General features: G+C 46.1%; 1 long non-coding RNA gene across 1 annotated transcript; it reads left to right on the forward strand.

Moving 5' to 3' along the window:
* Nucleotides 1-462: 462 nt before the first annotated feature.
* On the forward strand, nucleotides 463-19,364 carry LOC142015385 (uncharacterized). Its single transcript, XR_012646142.1, has 3 exons — nucleotides 463-516; nucleotides 1,491-1,625; nucleotides 19,216-19,364. It is a non-coding gene; the product is annotated as an uncharacterized LOC142015385 (long non-coding RNA).
* Nucleotides 19,365-20,838: the final 1,474 nt, after the last annotated feature.

Raw genomic sequence — 20,838 nt, forward strand, 5'->3', positions numbered from 1 at the left:
GAAGTCTGCCAGCAAAATGTCACTTTTTCCCACATTTCCACAGAGCACTGGTTCCTTGTAATGCTCCCATATCACAGCACCTGCTCCTTTGTTACAGGTCCTGTGGCACCTTACAGACTAACAGATATTTTGGAGCATAAGCTTTCATGGGCAAAGACCCACTTCATCATCTGCCAAAAGCTTATGCTCCAGAATATCTGTCAGTCTAGAACGTGCCACGGGACTTCTTATTTTTTGAAGATACAGTCTAACTTGGCTACCTCTCTGATACTTGTTACAGGTGGTACACCATGGTTTCGCAAACTGGGGAACGTGCCCCCCTTGGTGGGTGTGAAGAAATTCGGAGGGGGGGTGAGGCGACCCAGCCGCCCCATCTATCCCCTCTACCCCGTGAAAGAGCCGGCCTTTGCTTCAGGCTCTCAGCCCCTGCCATTTCACATGGGCTACCAGGCTCAGCTGCTATGAAAAACAGGCAGTCAGCAAAGGCCCACGTGGAGCTAGCTGCTTCCTGCAAAGGTGAGCGAATGTGTGTGGGGAAGAGGAGGACGTTGGGGTTAGATGAGGGGCTGCTGGTGCCTGGCTTTGGAGGAGGGGAGGGGTTCTGGCAAGCAGCCCTGGAAGTGTGGGGCTTGGGCTTCTGGCCAGCTTGGGTTGCACCCGGCACCCACAATGTGAGGCCTGTGGTCCATAGTTGGTCTAGGATTTCCCAACTTATGAAGAAAATGCAGAGTCATCTTCCACATTAAATTCATTTGTTTCTGCTGTTTCTGACGTTAAATTACATTTTTTATTAAATTTTTGGGCCAAGAAAATCTGTGTTTAGTTTTAATTTTAAATAACATTTTTATATCATGATTTTGTTTATTTTAATTTGCAAATTGACTTTTTTGTTAGAAGGGGGTTGGCTGATGGTTAAGAAGAGGAAGGGGGGCATGAGGGTTTCTCAAAAATGGGGCGTGACGCTGAAAAGTTTGCGAACCAGTGTGTTACACAAGGGCAGGCAAGACATGTCTACACTGTTCAATTCATCATCATTCCAAAGTTTGTTAGCGCAGGAGCTCTACAGATGTAGCAAATAGGTAGCTACCTGCGGCGGTCTGAAAAAGGCACTGACATCAGCTTGGATTAGGCTCCTGAAGTTATAGATTTATCGGTCCCGAACAGTTACCTTGCACCATGCAGCATTCTCTTTTGTTTCAGCTAAAGTTAAAGAGGGAGAGGTGTAGGTTAGATATTAGGAGAAACTACATCACCAGGAGGGTGGTGAAGCATTGGAATGTGTTGCCCAGAGAGGTGGTGGATTCTCCATCCCTCGAGGTTTTTAAGTCCCAACTTGACAAGGTCCTGGCTGGGATGATTTAACTGGCGTTGATCCTGCTTGAAGCAGGGGGCTGGACTAGATGACCTCCTGAGGCCCCTTATGATTCTATGATCTGCAGAATAAATCCTGAACTATCAGGAGGGTAATTCAATCCCTTTCTTTTTTCCAGATTGTACGAGAGGGGAATGTCAGACTTTGGATACCACTGTAATCAGTCATTTCTGGTCATATCTACCTGCAAAGTAAGAAGAGAAGCCCACTTCTAAGAATGGCCTTGGCACTGGAACAGCACAAACGGCTCAAGGTCAGTAGCTGTAAAACAGAAACATTACTGAGACTCTAAGTAGAATGCCCAGTGCTGAAGGCAGAGAGCAACATATGCTAGTGGAGGTAATTTCTCCTTCCTATAGATTCCCTGATGCTAACTATTATTCCCTGTAAGCTGAGTGCTTGGGCAGCCACTTAGGAGAGATTCAGGTGCTGTCCGCTCACTGCAGGCAGCGTGGGTTTCTACAGGCGGTGTCCATCCAAACATGCATTGCTGCACAAAACAAAAATAATTCCACTCATGGATGGAAAAAATGGAGGGAACATTGATCCTAACTCCAGAACTCAAATGCTATTGGCTCAGCTCCCTTGATTATCTCGTAATTTGGGGAAATCTCTCAAGACCCTCAGACAACTGGGGCTCAACCAATACCTGTATGTATACGTCACTGGGGGGACACATTCATACATATACCTTGCAAAATTCATAAGCAACATGTGATTATATAAGGACAGTAGCCTTCAGGGACACACTTTTTTCCCTCATCACTTGTGTGTTTATTAAATCAACTACTCCCTTAAACGCAGGAGCTTTTATCGTCTGTGCCAGGGGAACTAGCTATCTAGTAGCTCATAACAACTTGGAATCCATCACCTTTCTCATTCATCCCACCAGCACATGATAAAAATATATTCAGACCCTCCTGATTGCCAGAGTCACATGAGTACTTGTGCTGACTAGAGTTGGCAGTCAGAAGTTTTCATTCACAGACTTTCTTCCAACTGGGCTTTGTGCAACGTTCCCTATGTTTCTTCCTAGTGTCTCCAATATTTAAGAAGTTCATAGTAAGAACCTGTTGATTTTCCAGCCATGATTGATGCTGTTTTATTTACTCATCATCTGACGAAAGTAAGCTTGAGGATATGTTTCAGGGTTGACTTTATGACACTTGTGGGCCAGACAGTCTGTAGTTGGAAGTAATTTCTGTAAATCCCCGTCATTTTCCTTTATCCCTCTTCTGTGATCGAAAAAGCAGCATCTCCTCTGCAAAGCTGCCAAAGTGGGTTGGATTTTATTTGCCCGCTATAAGGAAGGATGATCCTGTGGTTAAGGCACTGGCTAGGTTCTCAGTAGGTCAGAGCTCAGATATCAGGTCAACCACAAACTCCCTCTGTGATTTTGGGAAATTTGCCCAAGTGAGGCTGTGTGCCTTTTCCATTTGTGAAATGATGTGAATACAAAGTTCCTCATCCTGTCCATGTAGACAGTAAGGCTATATCTACACTAAGAGATACATTTGTCTTTATTAAAATTGATTTTTTAATTCTGGGTTTGATAAATTTGAATTTAAGCATCCTCGCTTCCCAAAGCTCCCCACAAGTTCAACTTATTGCTGCCACACACAAGTCACCAAACATCGACTGTTACAGCGGTGTGTTGTGGGAGCCTAGCCCACAGTTCCCTGAGCCCTGGTGCATTCTGGATATTTTCAGTGGTGCAGTATGGGGGAAAATAATGACTTGCAAGTGGCTGTGGGTATCTGACGCCATCTTCCTACACTTAATTTCCCCCGTTCCACTGTTGTGTTAAGCAAACGTCTGTTTTCCAAGCAGAATCTTGCTTGTGTAAGTGATTTGTTTTTTATAAGTGAGGGGAGGGGAGGAGAGGGAAGGGGCAGCAAAGCGGTTAAAGCATTTGCCTGCTGAACCCAGGGCTCTCTGCTTTTGATAAGAAGGTCTTCCCACTGCAGACCAGTGATCTGGAGTGAATTAACCCGTAACTCTGAAAAGAAATTCTGTGTCACTGAAAGGCCTGAGCCAAAGCCCACTGAAATCAATGGGATTTTTTTCATTGACTTCAATGGCGTGTGGCTCAAGCCCCTACTGAGGTAATTCTAGAGCTGATACATTGACTTCAATCACCTTTGGATCTAGCCCATACCGAGTTATTGCTCTGTCACGGTTATTTCTTGATGCTTCATAACCTAGAATGTATTACATTGATGGTCTGCCCTCTCCACTTTCATTGGCATGTCCTGTGCCTAACATGGCACAAGCCCCCAGATTTCTTAGCCACCAGGGGAGACTTCCCCCCTGCAGGCTGCAAGGCCCCAAAAATCTTTCCCACCCTTGAAGCCCTTAACCACTCACAATCCAGGCTAAGGTGCTACCTGGCAGCGTGGTCAGCACCGAACAACAGGCACGTCCTTTTCTTGGGTCGGGGGCTACCCATGTGACGTGGCTGAGTGCGGGAAAGACCCCGACTGCGTGGCGCTTGGTGGGGGAGGAGAGTTCGCACACAAATGTAAACCGCTGAGAAGAAGTTTCTCGGCCTCTTGTACAAGCATGACCCTCACAACAGCCTTGCTGCCACGTGGTGCAGGGGGGCAGTGGCTGGCCCTGGGCAGCACAGAAAACATACCAAGTGCGGAGAAGGCACCACAAACTCCCTGCAGAGGCTATTTGTAATGGGTAGAGGCACTCGCAGTGCTAATTTCAAAGAAAGACGTTTCTCAGGCTCTCATACAAACATGAGCCCAGAGCCACAGGCTTCCTGGTCCTGATGTGAAATTCAAGATCTTCCTGTTACCTCATTCCAGCACACTTGGGCTACGTCTACACGTGCAGCCAACATCGAAATAGTCTATTTCGATGAATAACGTCTACACGTCCTCCAGGGCCGGCAACGTCGATGTTCAACTTCGACGTTGCTCAGCCCAACATCGAAATAGGCGCAGCGAGGGAACGTCTACACGTCAAAGTAGCACACATCGAAATAGGGATGCCAGGCACAGCTGCAGACAGGGTCACAGGGCGGACTCAACAGCAAGCCGCTCCCTTAAAGGGCCCCTCCCAGACACAGTTGCACTAAACAACACAAGATACACAGAGCTGACAACTGGTTGCAGACCCTGTGCCTGCAGCATAGATCCCCAGCTGCCGCAGAAGCAGCCAGAAGCCTTGGGCTAAGGGCTGCTGCCCACGGTGACCATAGAGCCCCGCAGGGGCTGGAGAGAGAGCATCTCTCAACCCCCCAGCTGATGGCCGCCATGGAGGACCCGGCAATTTCGACGTTGTGGGACGCGGATCGTCTACACGGTCCCTACTTCGACGTTGAACGTCGAAGTAGGGCGCTATTCCTATCTCCTCGGCTACGTCTACACGTGCAGCCAACATCGAAATAGCTTATTTCGATGTTGCGACATCGAAATAGTCTATTTCGATGAATAACGTCTACACGTCCTCCAGGGCCGGCAACGTCGATGTTCAACTTCGACGTTGCTCAGCCCAACATCGAAATAGGCGCAGCGAGGGAACGTCTACGCGTCAAAGTAGCACACATCGAAATAGGGATGCCAGGCACAGCTGCAGACAGGGTCACAGGGCGGACTCAACAGCAAGCCGCTCCCTTAAAGGGCCCCTCACAGACACAGTTGCACTAAACAACACAAGATACACCAGCTGAGAACTGGTTGCAGACCCTGTGCCTGCAGCATAGATCCCCAGCTGCCGCAGAAGCAGCCAGAAGCCCTGGGCTAAGGGCTGCTGCCCACGGTGACCATAGAGCCCCGCAGGGGCTGGAGAGAGAGCATCTCTCAACCCCCCATCTGATGGCCGCCATGGAGGACCCGGCAATTTCGACATTGCGGGACGCGGATCGTCTACATGGTCCCTACTTCGATGTTGAACGTCGAAGTAGGGCGCTATTCCTATCTCCTCATGAGGTTAGCGACTTCGACGTCTCGCCACCTAACGTCGAAGTTAACTTCGAAATAGCGCCCGACGCGTGTAGACGCAACGGGCGCTATTTCGAAGTTGGTGCCGCTACTTCGAAGTAGCGTGCACGTGTAGACGCAGCTTTGGAGAGCAGGAGCTGGAGCAGAGCACTGAGGGGCATCGTGGATCACATACAGGACACCTCTGGAGGTTAATAAATTCGATTTTAAGATGTGGTGCTTCCACATTGGCCTTTAATCGAACTTCTGAATTCGAGCTTGATGCTACACCCAGCAGGTACCGCCAATATTGTAATATTGATATTAGTGCTCCCTAAATTGAGCTAATAGTATTTAGTGTGAAGAGAGTCATGTGGTAAAATCAAGCTAGCTGCCTTAAATTTGAATTTATCTCATAGTGTAGACATAGCCTAACATCAGGACAGGTGTTGTTTCTTAGGGTAGGTCTACATCAGGGGGTTTTAACTGGTGTGCCACGGCACACTGGTGTGCCATGAGACCTGTCCGAGTGTGCCACGAAATTTTGTCAGTTTCTCCTTCCTGTGGCTGGTGCGTGATCTGTCATTTCCCCTCCCAGCGGTTCTTTGCAGAGCTGCCGTAAGGGGAAATGCCAACCCCACAGGAACCCTTTTGCACAGAGAGGCAGCTGAAATGCTGCTTCCTGGCTTGAACGAGCTGGTGTGGATCCCTCCTACATTTCCTGCTGTGGCAAGTGGGGAGGAAGGGCAGGAGCCTGTTGGAGCTGGAATGTCTTCTAAATGCCACATCCCAGCCCCACTGGGCTGACAGGGAGGGGAGCCTGTTCTCTGGGCCACCTCCCACCCCACCCCCACAAATAATTGAGTAACCACTAAAATTTTGAGCAGTGACTCAATTACTCAACATTTCATATGATCCCGGTTTAGCTTGTTGCCTGCACTACGATGTTGCAAACCTCTTTCCTAAGACTGTAACCATAGTAAATATATGTAAGTGTGACGTTTATGAGCAATCAATTCAGCTGACAAAAATGGGTGTGCCGTGCAATGCCATGTCACATTAAAATAGTGCCTTGTTACTGCAAAGCTTGGGAACCACTGCTCAGCGCTACGGGAAAAGTTGGTCTAAGCTGTGCAATTTGTGTTGCATTGATAGCATACAATCAATGTAGCTTAGGGTACATCTACACTTACTGGGAGATCTAGGGTTCCATTCTGCATGCTTAGTTGGGGGCATGCCAAATCAAACTATAAGGGCTCAACAGTCAACCCCTGTACTCCTCATTATCACCAGGAGTAAGGGAGGTCGATGGGATATATTCCCTCAGTGAAGGTGGCCAGATAAGTCAATACTAGATAAGCTGATTCCAGCTACTCGGTTGTCATAGCTGGAATTACGTATCTAGGATTGACTTTCAGGTCTACTGTACGCCCACTCTTAGAGCTGCTTAACATTGGGTCCCCACCATGCTGGTTGACAGAAGAAATTCTCCCATTGACTCCCCTTACCGATTTCCTTCTGGTGGAGTACTGGAGTTACACGAAAGTAATTGGCAGTTGATTTAGCAGCTCTTCACTAGACCCACTAAATCAACCCCTGGTGGATCAATTGCCACAGCATCGATCCGCCCCATAGTAGAGACACCCCCATACTGTCCAGATGTGTAACTGTGCCTGGCCCAATAGGTCTCTGGGTGCTCTGGTAATATAAATGATTATTAATAATAATTGTGGGAGAACCAGCACTAAGAGGAGATGGATTATTTCCCAATGCCTTCATTAGCTGGATTTCTGTTTGAAATGGTCCCTTAAACTATGATTCAGCAATTCCCAATGCCATCCCACAGAAACGTTTATGCCAGTTAGAGCCAGAAAATAAAACCTTGTCTTTGAGACCGAGAAGAGGTCTGCATGGAAGCTTCAGCTTTAACTTCAGTTTTTTATAATAGTACATTAACAAAAAGCAATTTACCAACAGCTGCACTTCTAAAGACCAAGGGACTGATTAAAACTGCCATGTGGATTACACAGAACCCTTTCAATGAGAGGTGTGTACCCTAGCACACAACATGTGTCTGACCAAGGAGCAAACTTCAAAGACGATGGTGGGTGGTGGTGGGCTGAACTGTGGGGAGGGGAAGGGTGGGTAAGCAGTAACTCAAGTGTTTTTAATAAACCTCATGTATTTCACACAAAGATACTTTAAAGCACTTTGACAAGCTTAGCACATTCACACCTATTTTCGGTTATGCAATCGTCACTATTTGTAAACAGGTTAAGTAAACAATACACGTGAATTGCATTTAGAGTTTAAACAGAAAGCCCAGCACTTCAAATGCAAATAGGAGACATCCTGTCTACAAGGACATTTAGCCAATTACTTGATGCATGTGGTTTCAAAGACGGTTGACTTTTATCCAAAAGACACAGATGGGCAGATTTAGACATAAACAGCTTTTAATTTACTACTGATGTTTTGTCTTGACTATACCTATTCCTATCAGAGCACTGCGTGAGCAAGAAGGTACTCAGAAAGTGCTTTTCTAGCAAAGGTCTCTCGTGGTGATGTTAAGAAATATTACATGAAATGAACAATCGTTCTGTGCAGAAATTCTCCACTTAAGAATGTAAAGTAGCTGGGGAACTAAGTGGATTTGAACAGCACCCATGTAAATTTCTGACCCAATTGAAAATCAGGTCTGATTTTTTTCTTCTAAAATTGAGGGACAGAGCTCTCTTGTTTTTACACAGCAAAGCTATTTCAAAATAACTATCTAGTGTCTACACGACACAATGGTTATTTCGAAATAATTTGTAAATAGTGGTTGCCTTATTTTGAAATTGGTAAATCTCATTTCACAGCTATGTCTACACATGCCCCTCCCTTTCAGAGGGGGCATGTAAATGAAGTGGGTTGAAAATGCTAATGAGGCACTGATGTGAATATTCAGTGCCTCAATTGCATAATGACAGCCACCCCGGGGAACTGAAAGTGTGGCTTTTGAATTGCAAACTAGCTGTGTAGACAGGGTTCCTTCAAAAGGAAACCCCGATTTTGAAAGCACCCTTCTTCCCAATTTTTATTTTGGAATAGCTCTTCTGGAATAGCTTAATTCGGAATAAGATTGCTGTGTAGATGTATCCTCAGAAATACTCTGTTTATGGTATGTTTCTCCCTTTTGCTTCCTCCCTCGCACCATTTAATCTCAGGAAACACAAGTAAAAATGCCTTTCAAACTATGTTAATAAACAAAGATGTGCTGTGGATAAGTAATAAACCAGATGAGTAATGCACGGTCAATACCTCCAGATACATTATTGATATGATCCAGAGCTCATTGAAGTAAGTATAGAGACCTCCATCAGCTTCAATTGGCTTTAGATGAGGCCCTAAAATCACCCGTCTGAAGAAAAAAAGTCAAGCTAATGTTCGTTTAACCTGATAAGTGAAAATAGACAAGCTATGTCAGAATGAATGTCCAATATGCGCAGGCAGAGTGTACACGTTTCCATGCATCTCCCCATGCCAAAGAGACACCAAATCATTGCAGTTTTCGTTTGCCACCCTCCCTGTCCCTGATAATGGGAATCGTTAAAAACTACAAACCCAACCAATAAGTCAGATGTGACCAAATCAGGTGTGACAAAGGTAAATGAATACCATCAGGAGGTAAACAAAGCGCATGTTCTCTAAGACTTTAAATAACGCACTACGAGTGTGTCTACACTACAAAAATAACTTTGAAGTTGCTTACTTCGAAGTACGGCTATGAAGTAAGCAACTTTGAAGCTGAGCGTCCACTCACACCCTACTTCGAAGTTAATGTAAATGTAAACAAAGTGGGTTGAAAATTCTAATGAGGCATTGATATGAATATTCAGTGCCTCATTTGCATAACGACAGACACCCATTAAACTTCAAAGTAGAGCACTACTCCATTCCCAGGAATGGAGTAAGAACTTCAAAGTTGGGCTCCCTACTTCAAAGTTAACTTCAAAGTAAGGGAAAAAGTGTGTAGACTGTCTTGTTGGCTACTTCGAAGTAGTGCCTCACTTTGAAGCTAATTTTGAAGTTAGCTCCTAGTGTAGACACACCCTAAATGAATATTTTGGAGCTTGGCTCCATGCAGGTGTTAGGATGCTTTATGCTTAGAATGCCTGGAATACTTTCTCTGCTAAGGGAAATTAATAATTACTGGTACGCTTAAGTATTTTGTGCCAATACTAACCATTAGCTCTTGGCTTATGGCCACAACTGCCTTCTCTGCACTGGATTCTGCCACCAAGGGAAAGGTCATTAAGGACTCTATTTTATTCTTGTTAGTATGTTCCAACATAATTAAGAGAAGTTGCTTGCCAGCTGGTTTCCTTTCTGTCAGCAAGTACCTACAGTTTAATGGGCTATGTGGGATTCTTTATTTTAAGTGGGTGAGGCTGGAAGCAAAATTAAAATATATAATCTTTGATCCACCCATTTCTAATTAGTTTTTAGGATTTTACATAACAGAAAATGGAAAGGAAGTGGAGGGGGATGGAATTATCATGAACCAAGTGATCCCAGGCAGCCAAATTCCTTTTTGATTCTGCTTTCCAAAGACAAATTGTGGCTATAAAGACAAAGTTGTAACTTTTTGGATTGGGGATTTTTTGCTGAAAATTTACCTGTTTTGCACATTGGTGCTCTCTCAAGATACATAATAATTTGCAGTCGCTAAGATCATGCAGCTCAGATTCTTTGGCTGCTGTATAAAACATCTGTATTACAGTCCAGCCTAGAGGACCCAGCAAAGATCAGGGCTCCCTTGTGCTACGGACTGTACAAACACATAGCAAGAGACAGGCTCTGCCCTGGGGAGTTTACAATCTGAATAGTCAAAGCGCAGGAGAAAGGAAGAATTATTATCCACGTTTTACAGTTGGGGAAGTGAGTTCAATGAATTCAGTGCCTTGTGGAACCCCAAGGGAACTACACCTTCCAGTGATACACTAATCATCCCTCTTGGGGAGGTGAGGTGGTACATCCTAGGAATCACATGGCCATGGTGCGTCATGGGAGAGGTAATATGGGTGTGAAGCCTGGCCCATGGAGGAGAACGAGGCCATAAAAACATAAGAATGACAGCATTGGCACAGAACAATGGCCCATCTAGTTCAGTTCCTCTCTTCCAACACTGGCTAGTGTTGAGGTGTCAAAGAGAATGAACAGAACAGGGAAGTTATTGAATGATTCATCCTCTGTTGTCCAGTTCCAGCTTGCAGAAGTCAGAGACTGACAGAAATCCAGAGCATGGGTTTGTGTCCCTGAGTGTCTTAGCTAATAGCCGCAAATGGACTTAACTAACATGCACTTAGCTACTTCTTTTTTGAATGCAGTTATAGTTTTAGCCTTCACAACATCCCCTGGCAGTGAATTCATGAGACAACTAAACTTCAGCTACCACGTGGCGCTGCGGTGGTCTTTCCACAGTGACATATTTTGAGGACCCATGAAATTGCTTTAGTTGGCAGCCAACAAAACTAGACAAATGTTGGGCATGTTTTTTTGTTGAATTGCCACAGTGGCACTGCTGCAGGTGTCATGAAGGATCTGGAGGGTGGGGGGCCAGCACCACCATCCAGGTGGTGCCGAGGGCCGAATGGCCTAGGTTCCGCCCCTTCTGTCATTGACCCCGCCCCTTCCAGGGCACCAAGCTGGTCCCCCTCTCACCTTTCTCCCAGGCTCGTGGCAGCTGCTGGCACCACTGCACACCCACTCCCTGAAAACCAGTCTCTTGCAAGATGAGCTGCTCCCAAAGCGAAGGAAGAAAAATGCTACAAAATTTCTCATCGTGCCTCAAACCATGTCCTCCAGCTGCACTCCCAAAACATGTCAGAAAGTGAAGTCCCTGCAATGTAGCTGAGAAACAGCTTCTCCTTCCTTCTAGTTTGCCCAAAGAATTATCCTCCATCAGCCACCCGCTATCTCTGGAAGATGGCCAGTGACATGACCCTTTGTTTGTCAGCGAGAAGTTGGACAGGGCGGGTGGGGAAGTAAGCGTTCTCCCATTTTAACTCTAGAGTCTGCACTGCAGGTCTGTGACCTATAGATGGTTTGTGGCTTTCATCTGGAACAGGATTCGCATCTGAAAACTGCTACCTCAGTGGCTGGGCAGCTGATTCACTGCATATGTTTCCTGAATAGTACTAATACTGGGACCTCCTCGTCTGTCTTTATCAGCTTGTTGTGTTTGTACTTATCCTGAAGGCTCTTTGGGACAAGAACTGTCTTTTAGCTGTGTGGTTGTACAGCACCCAGCACAACAAGGTCCTGGGCAAGGTTTCCTGTAAGCTGAGTGCTTGGACAGCCACCCAGAAGAGATTCGGCTGCAGCCCAGGTAATTAGCAGATGCCACCCAGCTAATTAACGCAGTCAGCATCCTGTGTTTCTATTGCTGGCGCTTACATCTGCACATGCCACGGCGCACATAACAAAACTGATTCCCCCCATGGGTGGCAAAAATTAGAGGGAAGATTGGGCCTGGGTCCCTGTTTAGAGCAAGTTGGGATATCAATCAATAATAAAAATAAATTCACCTACCTTCCTAACTCAGCCCCAATTCCCTTTGGGTGCGTCTACACTTGCATTCCTCTTTTGAAAGAGGTATGCAAATGAGGTAAATCAAAAATGCAAATGAGGTATAAATTTGCATAGTTGGCGCCTCATTTGCATATTCTAATTTTGAAAGAGCTTCTTTCGAGAGATGAAAGCCAGTGCAGACGCTGCTCTTTCAAAAGAAAACTGATCTTCGAAAGAATCCTTCTTCCCTTTATTTAATGGGAAGGATTCTTTCGATGATGGGGTTTACTTTCAAAACAGCAGCTTCTACACTGGCTTTCTTCTTTCGAAAGAAGCTCTTTCGAAATTAGAATATGCAAATGATGTGTCAAGTTTGCAAATTTATGCCCCATTTGCATTTTCAATTCACCTCGTTTGCATATCTCTTTCGAAAGCGGAATGCAAGTGTAGATGCACCCTTTGTGTTTAGTTTTCCAGCCAAGCAGTCAGATTTTTTTCAGGAAAAGAACACTTTCTAGCAATCTTCCAGCCCCCTGCTCCACTCACACTCCCCACCCCCAAAGTTTTATGTTTAGTTTCACACGTTAGCCTGGATTCTGCGATACGGCAACTTGATAGGAGCCACCCATCTACAGTACTGACAAGTTTACAGTCTGCAATAATATTTTCCTACCTGTGTGAGCTGCACTGGGTCAGTTTTTCTGTGCCCAGGGCCCTTTCCCATTGGTAAAAACAACAGTGTTGGAGATAATTTATGTTTTGGTCAAGGCCGACATGACTAATTGGGATGTAGTGACTGGACATGTGATAACCAAGTCTTGCTGATCTGCTGCTAGAGATACTATGCTTCGTACACTGGCTATGTTCAGGAACTGAGATTCAAGCAGGAAAAAGTGTTTTGTTGACTTACAAATTCTGCTGTTCCTTAATAGGAGCATTCACTGTTTCTGGGATTCCGTAATCGTTTCCTTAACAAAAGTGCATGACAAACCTGACCTTGTAATGAAAAATGATGAGAGCTATATAAACATGGTATTAAAAATAAATGAAGCTTTTAGTGGAAGGGGTTAGCTGGGGGTCTTCTGCTGTACAATTGGGGCCTGGGAGCTTGAATATAAATAGAAAATAATTAAAAATGGAGCCCCAAGCACTGCTCTGCTGATTTAGGGAGTCTATAATTAGCTTTCCTTTGCTGTTAACCTCTTCCCCAAGTGGATGGTCATAAATTACAAAATGTGTTCAGAATCTTCCCAGTTCATAGACTACAAAGTTTTGTCCTTTGACTTGCTTGTAGAAAGCTTGTTTGAATAACAGGAAAGTCACTGATATGTTCTCCACTCCCCCTGCTTCCCCATCCAGCTTTTTAAAAATTATTAATGAGGCTTCTAAATGAATGGGGGAAGCAGAACCTGAAAATAAACTAAACTTCACTATTACTCTTATCCCAGTAATTTGTTTTTTCTTTTTGATTGGCCAGAGAAAATGTTGTCCCCAAACATCATATTAATTTCATTAGCTACTGGTGCTTTTTTGGAATCCACTTATAACACGTGAAGATAAACAGTCGCTGAGTGATAAGGGTGTGTTTATAAATGGTGTTGGGGATGAAAGAAAGCCATAGCTGGTGTGTTTTTAGAGTAAGGTTAATGGTGCTTTACTAATCCCTAGCCTGTGACCAAGAAGCACAGACATTTTGATTTGACTGGGAGACCCACATACATTTGCATTCTTCCGTCAGTTCATACGCGGGAATACAATGCTAACCTCCCCCTGACTCTGTTAGAAATGACCTGCATAGCAAAAGCATCACATTCCAATTCCTTTACCAATAGACTCTGAATGTCCCCTGCCAGCAAAGTTAATTCAACACATTGCTGCTTTATTTAAGGTTTGAGTACCCGCAGAAAACCTCTTGACTGTGGCCAGCTAACTCTGACTCCATTATAATTCCACGACACCCAATATGACTTTTGTGGTACCCACTGGAGCAGAGAAGTGCCTAAAGGAAGCCAGGCAAAAGTCCATCTTGTGCATTAGTGCGTTAACGCTTGTGTAGCATGTTGTGATCCTTACATGTAAAACATTGCGGTGAAATCTTGACCCTGTAGAAGTCAATGCCAAAATTCCCACTGACTTCAATGGAAACAGGATTTCACCCTTTGCATCAATTGAAGGCCTCAGTAAAACATTGGTGGCTGAAATCCCCGTTGTGTCACTATTGTATTGTACCAGGAAAGCAAAAGGAACTGGAATGTAACAGGATGGCAGTGTATGCTGACCCTGTGAGCTGCTGAGAAAGGAGATACAGAGTTCTCCTGTCCACTACAGCAGGTATCTTGTTCCCCTGCCTCAGTATGAGAACAGAGGAAATGTTGCTACATTGGAGGGAAGATCTAGTATGTGAGCTGAGCAGCCAGCAAGGAGGAACCAGAGGCACAGCCTAGCTAAGGGAGAAGATTGGAGTCGTTGTATGGATTATCTTCGTGATGCGTGGGGATGTCTTGATTTTAATAGGACGTGTCTAGAGAAGGGCCGTAGGTTATTTTCAACCATATTTAGCTACTGCATGTTAACTAACAGCAGCTAATGTCAGATAGTGTCTTTGAAACCGTGTAGCTGATCATGGTTAGCTTGCACCTGCGCATCCCATCCCTGTGGCACCCAGCCCTGCAGCAGCTATAAGGAGGGAGCTTCTTGTTGGGGGCGAATAAAAGCAGGCTCCATGGATCTGGGCTGTGTGGGGGCCTATGGATATTACAGCATCCATGCAGATGGGCCCCTCTGACAGCGTGCATGGGAGCAGCAGGTAGCACGAAACACCGAGGGACCGAGGAATGCTGGGGCTTGTAGTGTTAAGCTTGTAGAGTGATGCTGTGTGCCCCAGTCTGGGGAGGCGGAGCGGTAAGCAGCCACAGGTGGGGCTACAGACAACTGGGGTTGTATAAACAGGGACTCCTGGCTAAGAGGAGAGCACTCCTGCCCCAGCTGTGGAGCAGGAGGGACTTGTCTGCAGGGAAGCTTGTGAGCACACCTGAGCCAGCGCAGGGCTGGGGCAGCTCTGGGCAGGCAAACTCCCAGTCTGAGGCCTTGATCTCCAGGCCTGAGGGTACTAGGGCTGCAGGGGGCGCTGCCAGGGTAGGAGAAGGCATCAAGTCCACCCTCTTGTCAGTGATGAGTGGCCATTGCAGACTGCAGTTTGCCCCTGAGACAGGGGCTAGATGATGACTGGCAGTGGGTCATGGAGACAAGGTGGGTATAAGGGCTTGGGTCTCTCTAGGAGCAGGGGGACCCCAGGGTGCAGAGGCTGTGCCGCAGGGCAGTACCCCAAGGGAGGGCACAGTGGGCTGGGAGGAATACGGAGCCTCCAGTGACAAAGAACATGGGTAAGGGAGGGTGAGACGCTGGTCAACATGGGGCATGCCAAGGCGAAGAGCAATTCCCCAAGAGACCAGCAGGAGGCATCATGCCCGTGAATCTCAACCAGGTACAGAAGCCCTTGGGTTAGGCGGGATTCAGGTTTATGTTAATCCGTTTGTGCACTTAGGGCCCTCTCCTGCTATTCCTCTCCACGCATGCAAGTGATTGCGTGAAACTCCTCTGGTGGAGCAAGGACTCAAACCCAGAGCCCTGTGTTCCTAGCTCTCTGCTTTTACTACAGCAGCCCTTCAGCTAACCTGCCTGGCAAAGTCACTGACCTTAAGGCTCCTCCCTCTAGGTCATGTAAAATATTTCACTCAGCCTTTCTGAAAGTCAAGGCTTATTTTTTATCCGACCTTCTGCTTTAAATTTAAAAATAACAGTTCCTGGTTATCCCAGTGGGGGAATACGCGAGCATGGTAACTCACGGCAGGCAAGGCGGAGTTTTCCATTAACGCTGGAGTACAGGCCAAATTCTGATATTATACAAAATGACTGTCTGGCCAGAGAACATGACGGCACCGAGACAAGTACTGTGCACTTCTAGCCACTGTCCCGGCACGTGCAGAAACAAGGGACCCAGCCAGGAAATTAAAATGGAGAAAAGAACAATATTGTTTCCTACGAAGCGCCATTGCTCAGTGGTACTCCTTGCCACAGGCTTAGCTGCGGGGGATTAAAACAAGATTTGACATTTGTGAAGGATTATAAACTCTCAAGTTGCAGGGCACTAAGCTGGCCTAACTCATGGCAATTAAAAAGATAATTTGTCTGGGGCCTGGTTATTTTGCACCTGCCTCATACAGGATTTCTCGCATGTCCTTCGGTGGCCTCTTGTTCCAACCAGCATTCCCGGTCAGCTGAGTGCTTGGGCGTCTGCCTAGGAGAGATTCAGGTGCTGCCCAGTTGATGAGCAGAGTGCCCACAGCCAGCACCGTGTGTTCCTTCCGGTGGTGCCCCTCTGCACATGCCTTGACGCACATAACAAAGTGTATTCTGCCCATGGATGAGAAAAAATTAGAGAGAACCTTGGCTCTTACCATTATCAGAGCTGGGGTCCAGATGGCCCCATGCATTGGGCTGTAGCTCATGTGTCAGTGCTAGGAAAGGTGGCTAGAAGTAAAGATGGGCAAACCAGCCCTAGAAGAATAAAGAGCCTTACCCCAAATGGCAAAAAACCACCCAGTCTGTGTTCTGATTCAGATTGTGCCATGACCTTCTTATCCTGTTGCAGCTTGCAAAGCCCCTACCATGCCAGGCCAGCTCAGGATGGGTATCTGCACCAGGGCGCCTGTGAACTGAAATCAGGAACATGGTGAAGACTGTCCCTGGCAGTGACTGGCCGAGGGCAGAGCTAGTGCCAGCAGCATGGTTCGAGCATGAGAGCCCTTGGGAGATGCACCATCCCACCCCCCGCATGCTCTGGCCAAAACCTTAGATGCAAACAGGCGTTCTCCTTTGCGCCCCCTTCCCTGGCCCTCAAGGTGGCCCTCCCTGCAACCCTCTCACCCATCATCGATAGTTGTTAGTGAATAAAACCGCACTCCATTTATGGGGAACACTGGATATGATTAGGAACTTTTCTATGCGCAGTTTGTTGCAATCAGCAACTAAGCCAGCCTCAGCTTAGCTGACGCAAGAACACATCCTTACCTCACGCCTCTCTCTCAACAAAGCCGTCGCAGCCACCTTCAGATCCCGCCTCAAAACTCTCCTTTGCTGTGATGCTTACAAAGAAAGCTTAGCAGCTAACGACTGGTGTGCTGAGACCACTGTATGAGTCCTCCATCAGTCTGTTGCCTCCTGTCTTCTGCTTTGATCCAAAGAGGACTGGGTCCATCTTTCGGTCCTGTTTTGCAGCCCCCCTGGCCTAGTGGAATCCTGACCCCTGAGTGAGGGTCCTTGGTACTACTGTAAGACAAATAAATAAGAGATGTTTCCTTTCTCTTTGAAATGCAGCAGTCTCAGTGCTATGCTCACTGGTCAGAGATAACCGTCTTAGTCCAGAAAAAAAGTTGAACAGAATCATTGCGGGCTGGGCTAGGTTAAATTCTGTCCTCAGGGGAGTTCCATTTAACGTAAGAACATGCAAATGGCCATTACTGGGTCAGACCAAACGTCCATCTAGCCCAGTATTCCGTCTGCTGACAGTGGCCAGTGCCAGGTGCCCCAGAGGGGGTGGAATGAAGACAAAGTTCAAGCAACTTGTCTCCTGCCATCCATCTCCAGCCTCTGACAGAGGCCAAGGACACCATTCCTACCCTTGGCTAATAGTCGTTTATGGACCTAACCTCCATGACTTTCTCTAGCTCTTCTTTGAACTCTCTCAGGGTGTGTCTACACTTGCATTCCTCTTTCGAAAGAGGTATGCAAATGGATAAACCGAAAATGCAAACGGGTATAATTTGCATGTTTGGCACCTCATCTGCATATTCCAATTTCAAAAGAGCTTCTTTCAAAAGAAGAAAGCCAATGTAGACGCTGCTCTTTCGAAAGTAAACCCATCTTCGAAAGAATCCTTCTTCCCATTAAATAAAGGGAAGAAGGATTCTTTCAAAGATGGGTTTACTTTCGAAAGAGCAGCGTCTACACTGGCTTCCTTCTTTCAAAAGAAGTTCTTTTGAAATTAGAATATGCAAATGAGGTGCCAAATACGCAAATTTACACTCATTTGCATTTTCAGTTTACCTCATTTGCATACCTCTTTCAAAAGAGGAATGCAAGTGTAGTTATAGTCCTAGGCCATTTCTACGCAGGCCACTTTCTCCGAAAGTGGCATGGTAATACACGGCCCAAAATATGCTAATAAGGCATGGATGTAAATTCCCCATGCCTCATTAGCATACAATCATGTGATTTGGAGTCCAGAAGACCGTTCTTCTGGACTCCAAAATGCCGTTTAGAAGTGCGGCCCCAGGGGAGCTTCTGGAAGGAAGTCCTTCTTCCGGAGACCCCTTCTTCCCAAAAATTTTTGGGAAGAAGGGGCCGCGCTTCTAAACGGCATTTTGGAGTCTGGAAGAACAGTCTTCCGGACTCCAAATCATATGACCGTATGCTAATGAGGTTCAGGGAATTTGCATCGATGCCTTATTAGCATATTTCGGGCCGTGTATTACCATGCCACTTTCAGAGAAAGTGGCCTGTGTAGAAACGGCCCTAGTGTTCACAGCCTCCTCTGGCAAGGAGTTCCACAGGTTGACTGTGCGCTGTGTGAAAAAGAACTTTCTTTTATTAGGTTTAAACCTGCTACCCATTAATTTCATTTGGTGTCCTCTAGTCCTTATATTATGGGAACAAGTAAATAACTGTTCTTTTTTCACCCTCTCCACCCCGCTCATGATGTTATATACCTCTGTCATATCCCCATCAGTCTCCTCTTTTCTAAACTGAAAAGTCCCAGTCTCTTTAGCCTCTCCTCAAACGGGACCCGTTCCAAACCCCTCATCATTTTAGTTGCCCTTTTCTGAACATTTTCTAATGCCAAAATGTCTTTTTTGAGGTGGAGAGACCACATTGGTATGCAGTATTCAAGATGTGGGTGTACCATAGTTGTATAAGTGGCAGTAAAATATTCTGTCTTATTTTCTATCCCTTTTTTAATAATTCCTAACCTCCTGTTTGCTTTTTTGACTGCCGCTGCACACTGTGTGGATGTTTTCAGAGAACTATCCACAATAACCCCAAGATCTCTTTCCTGATTAGTTGTAACTTAATTAGCCCCCATCATATTGAATGTATACTTGGGGTTATACTTATCTTTCATACTGACTCACACCTCAACCTTTTTAAGCAAAACACGCTACTTATTTCTCTCTGGGTTTAATTAACTAATGAACTATTTACTTTAAAAAATCAGAACTCCTTTGGGGGCTGCTAGACGGAATTTTTCATATCACCCCCAAGTAATGTTCCCTCTCTTTTTTCCCCATCCTTGTGCAGAATAAATGTTCTGTTCTCTGAGGCATGTGCCGATGTGTACCACCAATAGAAACACAAGCTGCTGGCTGTGGGCGCTCTGCTAACCAGTGAGGCCTCACCTGAATCTCTCCTGCATGACCACCCAAGTGCTCAGCTTACAGGGAACATTGCCCCCAGGTTAGTAGACCTCATTCAGTTTATTCTTACAGCACTTTCAACTCGACTGTATTTACTCTTGGCAATAGCAGCACCTAGGTCTTAGTTCTCAAAGCGCTGTAGAAAGGAAGACCATTTCATCATCCCAATTTTACAGATAGGGAAACTGAAGCACAGAAATACCCATTCCAGTGAGAGGAACAGAAGTCACCTCTCCTGAGTTCTAGTCCAGTGCCCCGACCACTAGGTCACACAGCCTCATTGGAGGTCTTACATCAGGAAAACGTGTGTGTTTAAACCCAACAGTGAGCGTGTGCTTAAATGCTGCCCTGAATAAGGAAATCCAGCCTGAAGGAGGGCTGTGTGCTGGTGTACATAAGAGCAGAATCTGGTTCTGTGTGAGTGTTCAGACACACCCAGGACGTGAACACAGATATTTAACTTCCCAGCAATATCTACACCTCCTAGTCCAAGTTCCTTCACACAATTCGCCAATCAGTCTCATCTTCCCTGCAGAGGGGCGTGTGCTCTCTTTTGCTGGGGGCTTTTGCTCACCTGTTCCGTTCCACAGCCACTCGTTCTGGAGCGAAATTCTGGCTTGCTGATTTGCTCTCCCTGCATCAGTCCAACAACCAATAAATGCCCACAACAAACTCAAAGGACTCTTTTGGGGGGTCAAAAACATTCCTGTAATTTACAGTGGGAGCAGAGGGTACACATCCACTACAGCTGCCAGCCGATGGAGTTAACACCTTCTGCAACGCGCAAGTCAAATCATTGCTGGGTCTTGGATATCAGCAGCTTAATTTATCTTCTGCTCCTGCCGTAGCTAAAGGAATGAGACCCAGACCCTGCAACTAAACAGCGAGCTCTCAGTCCCAAGAGTGCACTTAAATCCATTACAGGAATTTGTGCGATCTGATGCAGTAGCTAATCCTATACAGCAGTGAGATGCTGCACATACTCTAAAGAACATATTTGCTTGACAGGTTGTAATTACACCACAGGAGGGAGTCTGGATGGTTTAGCCTGACAATAACCCCCTAGCAAGTTTTATGACATTGACTGTTTACTAATTTTGCCACGGATTACAGCATAAAATGAGCATCGTTGTTGATTGTGACCCATGGTTTGAGGGCTATGGCACGCACCTCCCAGGTACACATTTTCAACAGAATCATCCTGTTACAATGAACACTGTAGCGGAGTACTGCATAAAGGACACAGGCTTCCATGGAACCAGCTGGGGTTGTGCCGTCCACCCATTACAATGTTTTAGGCTGGGGCGGCAGGTGAAGCTTCCACTTGGGGAAGCAGTAGCTGTCTTGAACAGGCCCCATCCCCTGCCCTGCCCAAGCCTCTTCCCTTCCCACCATCTCTCTCCTTTCCTCCCCACACCTTCCCATGTCCCTGCTCACTGTGTGCTTGTCCCGCTCCAGCCAGGTCCCTGAACCTGACCAAATATTTCAGAGAAAACCCTCCACTTGT

Source organism: Carettochelys insculpta, chromosome 6 (assembly GCF_033958435.1).
Source record: "Carettochelys insculpta isolate YL-2023 chromosome 6, ASM3395843v1, whole genome shotgun sequence".
Taxonomy (NCBI): Eukaryota; Metazoa; Chordata; order Testudines; family Carettochelyidae; genus Carettochelys; species Carettochelys insculpta.